At 38.9% G+C, this 10334-nt stretch overlaps 1 long non-coding RNA gene across 3 annotated transcripts; it reads left to right on the forward strand.

The window, feature by feature from the left end:
• The first annotated feature begins 5714 nt into the window (after positions 1-5714).
• Positions 5715-10070, forward strand: LOC119231063 (uncharacterized). 3 transcript variants are annotated; one of them, XR_005121860.2, is made up of 6 exons: positions 5715-5939; positions 6095-6577; positions 7647-7921; positions 8122-8255; positions 8432-8511; positions 9687-10070. It is a non-coding gene; the product is annotated as an uncharacterized LOC119231063 (long non-coding RNA). The 3 variants fall into 3 exon arrangements; XR_005121857.1 differs by having other exon boundaries at positions 5715-5792; XR_005121859.1 differs by lacking the exon at positions 8122-8255 and having other exon boundaries at positions 5715-5792.
• Positions 10071-10334: the final 264 nt, after the last annotated feature.

Genomic DNA, 10334 nt, shown 5'->3' on the forward strand with positions numbered 1-10334 from the left:
GCCCTGATTTTCATAAGGCTGGGAAAAGATGAACAGGGGCGAGCTGCTAACTTTTCTCTAAAAAACAACTTTCCCCAGCTATTTGTCAACTTCTGTCATTCAAAGGGATACAACACAAATGTATATCTTTAATGAAATTCACAGTCAAGAAAAGTTGTCATCATCTAGTTATATCTGTTATGACATACATTTCATTTTGTTCAATACATAACAGAGAAGCTATTTAATCAAACAGAAGATTCTTGCTAAAATGACAGTCCAAGCAATGTCCAAACAAGCATTTATTATGCTATGCGAATCTGATCAGGATTGGATTGTTTTCAGATTTTTTTTTTCTTTCCCCTTCCATTGAGAAAATAGCTTGGGTGGTGGGTGCAGGCAACAGCACAAGACAAGGGGGGTGGAGTGGGTGCTGAGTCAGCCTGTGAGTGTGGGTACTGGAGCCTCATCCCTTGAATCTGCTGGGATATAGCCCACCATTTGAAGGACCCCAGAAAGGTTTGCCAGAGCCACAGGCTGTACCTTCCTTTTCCTCGGCATATCATCGCATGCAAGAGACAGGTACAAATGCAAAGATAAACACAGCAAAAGGAATGATGGCATCTGCGTTTCTCAAGTAATTTTTATCCTCAGATATATTTTGTTTGTTTGTCTTTGCAAATTAGTGTATGCACAGCTTCAATGAGAAAATCTATGTTATTGGAGACAAATTTAGTGAGTTGGAGAGAAACAAAGTCCAAGGCCAAAAACATAAAAGGAAAAGAAAATAGTAAGGAGGCAAAGGGGTACTTGAGCTTTGAGTACCAATGAATTGGAGGGGGAAAAATACTAGAAAAGTTTAAAGGATGATGATAACTCTCTTCCTTTTTCTCCATTTGCTACACCGGAAACAAAGTGTGGAATCCTTAGTGAAATGACTAGATGGATACATGGGTGGGTGAGGAACTGAATGGATGAATCGGCCTCCATCCTCAAAGGGAAATGACAGACAAAATGGTTAATCTATTACCCTGAGAGCTGGTGACCATTATCACAGGAAATTCCTCTTCTCTCTTGCTATAGGTGTGTCCCAAGTCATGTTGAGGTAGCTCTTCTATTAAAGGAAGAAAACAGTTGGGGGCAACCTGCAGCTAAGAAACTTTCTTTTTTCCCTACCAGGTTAATTGGACACCATGACAACAATGACAGAGACTGCCAATTAGCCCCAAATTTTAGATTCCTATGCTAATGGGCTAAGAAAGTGAGTGATGTTGAGACAGTGGTTCTGAAGCTGGAAGGCTTGTTACAACAAAGACTTTTGGATCTCTCTCTGAGTTTCTGAATCAGTAGGTCTGGGACAGGACCCAAGAATTCTTATTTCCAACAAGTTCCCAGGTGAAGCTGAAGCTGCAATACAGCAGAACCACTGAGCTAGACAATCCCTAAGGTCCCTTGGACTCTACTCTCCTACAAGTCTATTCATGAACTACCAAAATCCAGTCAGTTCAGAATTGAGTGGACTTTGAAAGTAAATATAACACATTTGAGGGATCCTAAAGGCACACAGTGCTGCTAAATTTAGCATCAGTATACCTTAGCATTCTAACTGTCCTTACTGTGGGGCATTTTTAATTTTTGGAGGAGCAATTTCTTTTGTATCACTGTGTTTCTTTTTGGAGAGTTAAAAATGTCAAAACATTTGAGAAAATTAATTTTAAAAATTTAGTCACAGGGCCTCTGTGGTGGCACAAGGGGTTAAGATGCAACCTATGAAGCTGCCCGCAGTCACTGAAGCACCAGCACGAGTTCTATCCCCAGCCAGGGAACTACCCACATGGCACAGCAGACCTCTCCTGACTCTCCCACTGCTCCCCTCACCAGTGTATTTCAGCCAATCTGCCTGTTCTGCTTCTCACTCTGTCTTTGGTGAATCCTCTCACCCCCTGCATCTCTGGCCTGTACCCCAGCTCTTGTATGCATAAATAAATAAATCTTTTCCAAAAAATTTAATCACAATACAACAATATAAATATGAACTCAGGAGCCTGCAAGGAACTTCTGTGGGGCCATCTATGTCACTGCCTGACTTCCAACAGCATTTGCAAACCAGTTATCAAACACATATCTAAAGTACACCTAGCTGACATCAAGTGTGTGTGGGGGGGGGGGACTCTGACATTTATCTCTGGTGCTGTCCTCCTCCCGACTCTGGCTATCTTTAAAAGACTCTTCAAGTTCATGTCACACAGTAATCTCACCTGCTCTTCCATAATGCCTTTCTCACAGCAGGTCTCCAGAGGGCAAAAAGGTGGCTATCACCTTCCTTCCATTCACTTTTCCTATAGAAAGACATACTAAAATTCCCTCACACATAGACATACGCTTATATGATGAAAAGTTCTGATTCCTTCAACCTTTCCACAAAAATCTTTCATCATTTTCACTGATCACCTCTGCAACTTTTTCGAAATCCCTACCCCTTCTTGTCCTCCACCTGGGGCAGCACAAGTCACAGGTTCTTTAATCTTTCACCATACTTTCCTTAGCATGTCCTGAATTGTGTGAGGTTGTTAATAGCCTCATTGCTGACACCAGCATAAACATGACGGGCAGGGATGGACAAATCTGGGTTTCAGAAGATGAGACAAGACACCTGTTTGAAGAGAAAAAAGGAGCAGGACCCCGTTGGCAAAGAGGTATTTGAGCAGGACTAAAAGATAACCCAGGAATCACTTTCCTGAATAAAAGTCTGACCACACCAATGTTTGAGGCCCATGGAGTACTCACAACTCAGAGCAATTCCGCTAACACTGGGTGTTGGCTTTTAAATTGTAATATCCAAATCAGAGAGGAAATGACGGTGCATTCCAAGCAAAACTGCACACATTTAAACAGATGAAGAAAATAACAACAAAAGTGCAAATTTATTCTGCATATGTGATCATGCTAATCATTACATCAAGTTCCATATATGCCCAGCCAGAACAAATATTAACCCATTTTATAAATTACTTTATACTACATTTGTGGCTACAGCTCCACCCAAACCCAAAACAACACTGTTTCCATAGTAACCAACAGATTTCAAAGAAGGAAAAAGGAAGGGAAGACTTCAGAAGGGATAGCAATCAAATAAAATAGCCAGCATCAACAAAATACGTTAGCATTATTTAAAACACATATTTAGGACTTTTCTATAGTTTAATCTCTTTCCCAGAAAACTAGCGCTGCCTAAGTCACCTTTTCGTAAAGCTGGTCCTCCCACCCAAAAAAAAAAAAAAAGAAAGAAGGAAAAAAAAGGAAAGAAAGAAACCCACAAAAGTGTTTCCATTTTAATGGAGGAAAAAGCAAATTTCTTGAGTCATTCCTGGGATTGAAATGAGAGAATGATGAAGAAAAATCACATCTACTCAGTAACTTTGCACAAACTGAAATTCAGATTAACAACTGGTAACACCAAGATCTTAACTGTGCTTTGATTGTCCTGCCAGAGTATCTCTATTCTCTTGCTGAAATGTTTTAAGGAGGGAAAAAGAAGTAAAAGCCAAAATTCAAAGCCACAGAGCCAGCAACCAGAAAAACTGCAGACCATCATCAAGTAAAAGCCAGATTTGTCATGAGAACTTTCTCAAATCTCAGTTTCCCCAAATGAATTCTACAGCAGTAGGATATGTAAGTAGTTTATCCACATGCCTGCACGTTCTGAGTTTTAAGCTGATAGATAAAATTCAAGGTAGTCCCTATAGGCAACATCCTATTTCAGGATCGAACTGACCCGACATGAAGTCCCTCAACTCACGGTCCTGGCCAATCCATCCCCCTCTTTCTTTCCTGTTCCCTCTAACTTCAAAATAGTACAGACCACTAAAAAACGAAAGATTCATAAGATGCGAAAGTGGGTATTTCCAGGCTCTGGCTCTCACTGTGCTCCAGAAAAAGTTTTGAAGTAATTGAATAATTTGATCTTGCCCACATATTAGGTGTGTGACCTTGGGTAAGTCATTAAATCTTTCTTTAGCCTTTCTGAGTCTCAGTTTCTTCATCTGTAAGACGGGAATAATTAAGGTACCTACCTTATAAGAATTCATAAAGATAAAATGAGCTAACATAAAGAGCTTCACAGAATAACTAATACAACTAATATACAGCAAGTGTTGTTGCTATTATTATAAGTAAGTCCTTTTTCTTAATGACCAGAATCAAATTTTAATGAGTTTTCCTTAGAAAACACCTTTCAATGTTGCAGACTGTCAAATATCTTAGGAACAATCTCACTAGCAATCTCACACACTACAAACACTCATCTATCAGCAATTTGTGGATGGCATCTGCTTCCAAGAGAGACAGAACGTAGGTTTAAAAGGGACTTACATCCATGTGAAAGACTTTAACCCTTAACCTTCTGAAACCTCCCCAGCATTCTGCCTCTACAATGGGCACAGTTAGCATAATCACCAAAGAACTTTGACAAAGATCAAGTGGAAGGGTTCCCATATAGCATTTCACAAAGAATCTGTCACACTCAAATATTAAATATGTGTTGGCTATTATTTTTACTACATTTATTTGCTCACATAAAACACTGATTCAACATTGACTTACTGAATGCAACTGTGCGCTAGGCGGTGTTTGACTTTAAAAATTGACATGGTTTATGGTTTACAGCCCAAATGGGAATGTTCAGTGCCTCCTTGGTGGCCCAAGGATTAAGTTTCAGTGCTACCACCATGACAGCCCTCCTCAATGGCCCTCCTCTACAGCCTGAGTTCGATCCCCGGCCAGGGAACTAACCCACATGGTGTAACAAACCTCCCCTGTCTTGCCCGCTGCTCCCCTCAGCAGTGTACTTCAGTCAGTCTGCCTGTTCTGCTCTCCACTCTGTCTCTGTTGAATCTACTCAACACCCCCCCCCCACCTCTGGCCTACACCACAGTTATTCTATGCAAAAATAAATAAATAAAATCTTTAGAAAAAAAAATTTAAATAAGCCAAATGGAAATGTTCACATTGACTAAACAGACACAAAAATATATGTAATTACAAACATTGACAAGAATTATGAAGGAAAAGAACAGGGAGAAATGGCTAAGGTGTATCAATGGACATGTCACATTTTTTAAAAAAGATTTATTTTATTTATTTATGCATATAAGGACTAGGGTATAAGCCAGAGGTGGGAAGCAGAACAGGTGGATCTACTGAGATACATGGCTCAGGGGAGCAGCAGGTGAGACAGGAGAGGTCTGTTGGGCCATGTGGGTTAGCTCCCTGGCTGGGTATCGAACTCATGCCGCAGTGGCTGGCAATAGCTTGATAGTGCTGAGACTTTAACCCCTGTGCCACCAGGAAGGGCCCAGTATGTCACATTTTTAACATTTTTCTCCTGTAACCAAAATAACACAAAAATTTACATCCCGCAAAACTGCCCAAACCAGCACTATAAAATTTTTGAGTAAACACCTTCTAGCCTTTTCCATGTAGGCCTCAATATTATTTCACAGCCAAAATCATAGCAAAATTTCCATACTTTTGAACCAAGATGAAAAATAAGCTAAGCTGCTGGTTATAGGGAAGTTGAATTAGCAAGGTGATAGGAAAAAAGGAAAATGTGAGGCACTCCATTCTTAAAGTTATATTGTCAAAGACTCAATATATTCTGTTCCTCTGCTACTTTATGAATCATCAATATCATAGGAGTCATAAGAACACAATGCACAGATGGAACTCTACAAAGTTGCCAGGTGAACAAAACCACACCTCATATGCTGATGACTCAAAGAGGTTCTATCTGACCAGGCCAAGAAAGACATCAGGTGACTCCCCAGTTTTAAGATTTATCTGAATTGGTTCTACAACACTGTTGGTAGAGCTTCCCTTACTTCTTCCCATAATTTGCCTAATGGTAGAAGATGCACAAATGTAATTACATTTACATTTTATTACAAAGTCAGTGAGTCACTGTAAGTACAAGCTAGAACTTACATTTTATTGTTTTTCATTATGTATTGCGTGCTTCGTTGCCTTTGGGGTCATATATTTGTCGGGGGAGGAGTTATAAGTATGGAACACTTATTGTGCGAAGGACATACTGTTTTGTTGTGTTTCTGTTTTTAAGGCCACAGGATGACTCTAACCTGAGATTACTGAAATTCCCCCACATAAGTGTGGTGCATTATTCTTGACAGACAATGAAGATTTGAACTCTTGAGATGTATGGCACTACTTAAACCCAATATAAAACACTGAAACCAAACAAAAGAAGTGAAAATATCAAGGATGTCCAAGATAATTCAGTAGAACTTTGAAAATACCTTCCCATCTTCTATATGAATTCAAATCATACATCTTCCTGTTTTGTTTTGTTTTTTTCTATGTCTCACTTTAAATTACATTCTCTAAACAACGTTTTGGGTGTTGGTTCCGCTTGCTTTAATATATGCTATTGGGATCCAGTGAAGTAAAGACAGATGCCACCCTTGGGGTGACTTCTTCCCACTGTTCCCAGATCTTGCTACATTGAAACAAGCCTAAACAGGAAGCCCACATTGAGAGAAGAATCAAGAAGAGCCTGCAAGTTCACCATTTTACCAATAAGAAGGTATTTTATTAATTTTAGTTATTTTAACACAAAAGATAAATATGTACTAGTTTCCACACCCCACTCTTGTCTACCCTTTAGATGAGAGAGAAGAGAACTGAGTCCCATTTATTCAAACTTCATCAGCCATTATTGCTCTACCCATTATTGACATTTGCAGAACCCTCTCCACACCCAAGTTTTGGGCTAAAGCAAACCTTCCATTAGTCTTCATGATGACACAACAAGAGAGGTCTATTTTATTCCCATTTCACGGACGGAGAGACTAAGGTTCAGAGTGGCAAAGCAAGTTATGAAAGGACTAGATTGCTAATGATTAAGTCAAGGTTTGTATCCAGATCCTGACGCCAGCACCTGTGCTGATAACTACTGTCCAAGAGTAGACAAATGCTGGTCTACATTTTAGATAACACTTTATCCTTGTATTCAATGTTCATTTAATCACACAAGTTCTAAGATATATATGTAATAGATGAAGATAAAAATAGATGTGACAAGGTGACATAACTTACCCAAGCACCTGTCACTAAATAAACAGCAGAACCAGGCATTGAAGTGAGACTCTGAACTGTGGCCCTTTAAACACTCCCCAGTACCCTTTTACACTTTCCAAAAGTAAACTTCCATTTTACCTTTAGAGGTGGTGGATGGTAAGAAGAAAGTAGGAGGGGGAAGAAAAGCTCCCCACTTGAGATCAGATTGACGATTATGTCATTCTCCCTTCATCCAAGATTGTCAAAGTATTGTTTCAAATTTGTGAGTTAAAAAAAAAATCCTCAGGGCCTCCCTGGTGGCACAAGAGGTTAAGTATCAGCACTATGAAGCTATAGGCAGCCATGGCAGCACCAGTTCGATCCCTGGCCAGGGAGCTAACCAACATGGCACAGCAGACATCTCCTGACTTGCCTGCAGCTCCCCTCAGCAGTGTATTTCAGTCAGTCCACCTGCTCTGCTCCCCACTCTGTCTCTGGTGTATCCTCTCACCACCATCACCAACCCCGGCCTGTACCCTAGTTCTTGCATGCATAAGTAAATAAAATAAATCTTTTCCCCTCTATTTCTTACCTAGGATATCATTTATGATGAAAGAGTGAAAACATCAATCATATTTAATTGGCCAAAAGATACCTAGGATGAAAAACATACTGGAGTACAACCAGCCTTGAACAGATGTGGTCAAGAAAAGAGGGTGAATGAGTTTCTAAAGAAAACTAAATTATGACTGTAACATGGGTGTTTCTAGACAGATTTTTCATCTTCACCTCCAAACTCACAGTACCCCAAAAATCAATAGTTTACAGCCTCTGCCTACCAAAGTCTTCTTTGTCGAGTTTCCCATCTCTGGTAAGCACACCACCATCCACTGTGTCAGGAAAGCCCCAAAATCTGAAGTCATTACTTTCTCTTCCCCATCCCATGCCTCCCACCTTTAGGCATCCCCTACATTCTCCTAGCCTTTGTTACAACTTCACCACACATACCAGCCCTTTATTCCCAATGGCATCAGCTTTAACAAGAGTTTTCCTTTTTTTCCTATAAAAAAGGACTTCCCATACAGGCAAGGGGTAATCAGTTTTTGATCATGTGTAATACCCAGCATTTTCATTAAGCTGGCAAAGATGACCTTACCCCATCATTAAACTTCTCAGTGGAAGGAGCAGCTATGATTATTTTAAAGGTAATGATTAGAACAGAAACTAAGTTGGGTCCCAAACATTTCTACAAAAATAAACCTTAATGATAATGGGAGTGGTGGTGGCAAATGTCAACTCATGGGGTCTAGTAGCACCAACTAAAAAAGACCTGAGTAAACAGATTGAATGTAAACATTCAAAATCTTGCATTTTATTCCAGCATAAATTTGGCCACTTAACATATGAAAATGATGTCTTTTCCCACCAAAATCTTCAAGGAAAAATTTCCTCATGATGGAGGTATGCGAAGGCAAATTATTCATGATTTAGTGAAATCCTGATACACTGATGTAGGTCTAATGATATGTCCATTCCAGTTTGAGATTTACTGGTGTACCTGACAAAATAGAAGATAACTTTTAAAAAGTGAACTGTCAAGCAGCAATAGACGTAAAGCATCACCAGTTTGTTAACTGTTTGACTCCTCAACTAGATGTGTCATTGTGGTGCCTATATAATGGAAATGACTCAAAGTGGTTTTCTCACAATCAGATTACACTCCATGAAAGAATATTTATTATTGCAAATTACCGATGAAATTAATTAATTTGAAAAGCATTCTCACTTTCTCTTTTTTATAAAATATATTAGTCAAGTATTGACTCAAGTCAACTCAAGCAATGTTCAAACTTAGGAAAAGAACTTCTTGGAGATGCCTGATTTTAGGAAAATGGAATTGATATATTCGATGTGTTGTCTAATAGAAATATAAAGTGAGCCAAATGTGGAATTCTTATTTCTTAGTAGCCACATTAAAATAATTAAAAGAACCGATAAAATTAATTACAATGATCTATCTTATCTAACCCAACATAGCCAAAGTCTTACGGCTTTGACATTAATGTCTTCGAAATCCGGGGGGGATTTTACACTTAGTCTATTTCAATTCAGACTAGACACAGCCACACTTCATGTGCCTAACATAAAAAAGATAGGAAGGTAGGTGGGTAGATCAATAATAGTTAGGTATTGGTAAGTACTGTTTTAGGAGATCATACACCACATCCCATGAGAAATAAATTTCCTACAGAAATAAATTTCCTCTCTTTTCTGTTTTAGAAAACTATTAGTATTTTCTGGGTTTGGTTGGCTACATTTATTTCTATACGGTCCTCCAGTTGTAAGCTATCCCTGCTATCCCTATATTCCTATATAATGTACATGCCTTTCACCTGCAGAACTATAATTGTCTCTGTAAATTATGGACAAAACTAACACACATTATTCATATTTTTGTTTATTTGTTTTTAACTTAAGCTTCCTGTGCTATAGTCTTAGTCACAGTTTAATAGCAAATGATTAGCTCTAAGATATTCTCTAAAATCCTACAGCTTTAAGAATCTGTTTCATTAGGAATTATTCAGTGCGAAGGAAATGTATTGACACATCTTGTTTTATCTTTTATTCCTGGTGAGGGACATCTATAATTTGCAAAGACAAATGGCTACAGATGAAGCGCTTCATGTATCACTAGAGCCCTGAGCTAGGGTGATGGCTGTTACTTCCTCTGGCTGGTTTGCACCATCTTTCCTCCGCTGCAGTGGCGCACTGTGAGCACGTGACACAGCGCTCTCCAGAGGATCTGACAGAAAAGGCAAAAATGTTGCACTCCCCCAACCAACTGGCAAAAATTTCAAGGAGCTTGAAGTGTTCCGGTCTAGTCAGACTCCTTAATTCTTGTGTTTCCAAGTATGTTTCCAACGAGCCACAAAGAAATGTAAAAAACTCTCATAATCAAATGCAATTTTGATTTTGCATCACAAAATCAAAATTCTGGGATTTGTGTGAAGTGTGCCATGACTTGGCTCATTATTCTCATTTCCTTAATAAAATATATTTGTAAATAACTCCATTCGTATATTTATAGTACAAAGACAAAACATAACATTTGACTCAATTTATTAGATAGGTAACCTCAACAAAAGCAAGTCTAAGCTGTACACAATAACATAATGGAAAAGAAACATTTCTAACCCCTAAAATTGCTTATCTTCTAAGACTTAGCCTTATATTTATAATGCAGATTTTAATATCACTGCTACATCTAACTCAGGTAACCATGC

The sequence above is a fragment of the Talpa occidentalis genome, unplaced genomic scaffold (genome assembly GCF_014898055.3).
Source record: "Talpa occidentalis isolate TD23 unplaced genomic scaffold, MPIMG_talOcc4v2.1 talOcc4.10, whole genome shotgun sequence".
NCBI classification, from domain to species: Eukaryota; Metazoa; Chordata; class Mammalia; order Eulipotyphla; family Talpidae; genus Talpa; species Talpa occidentalis.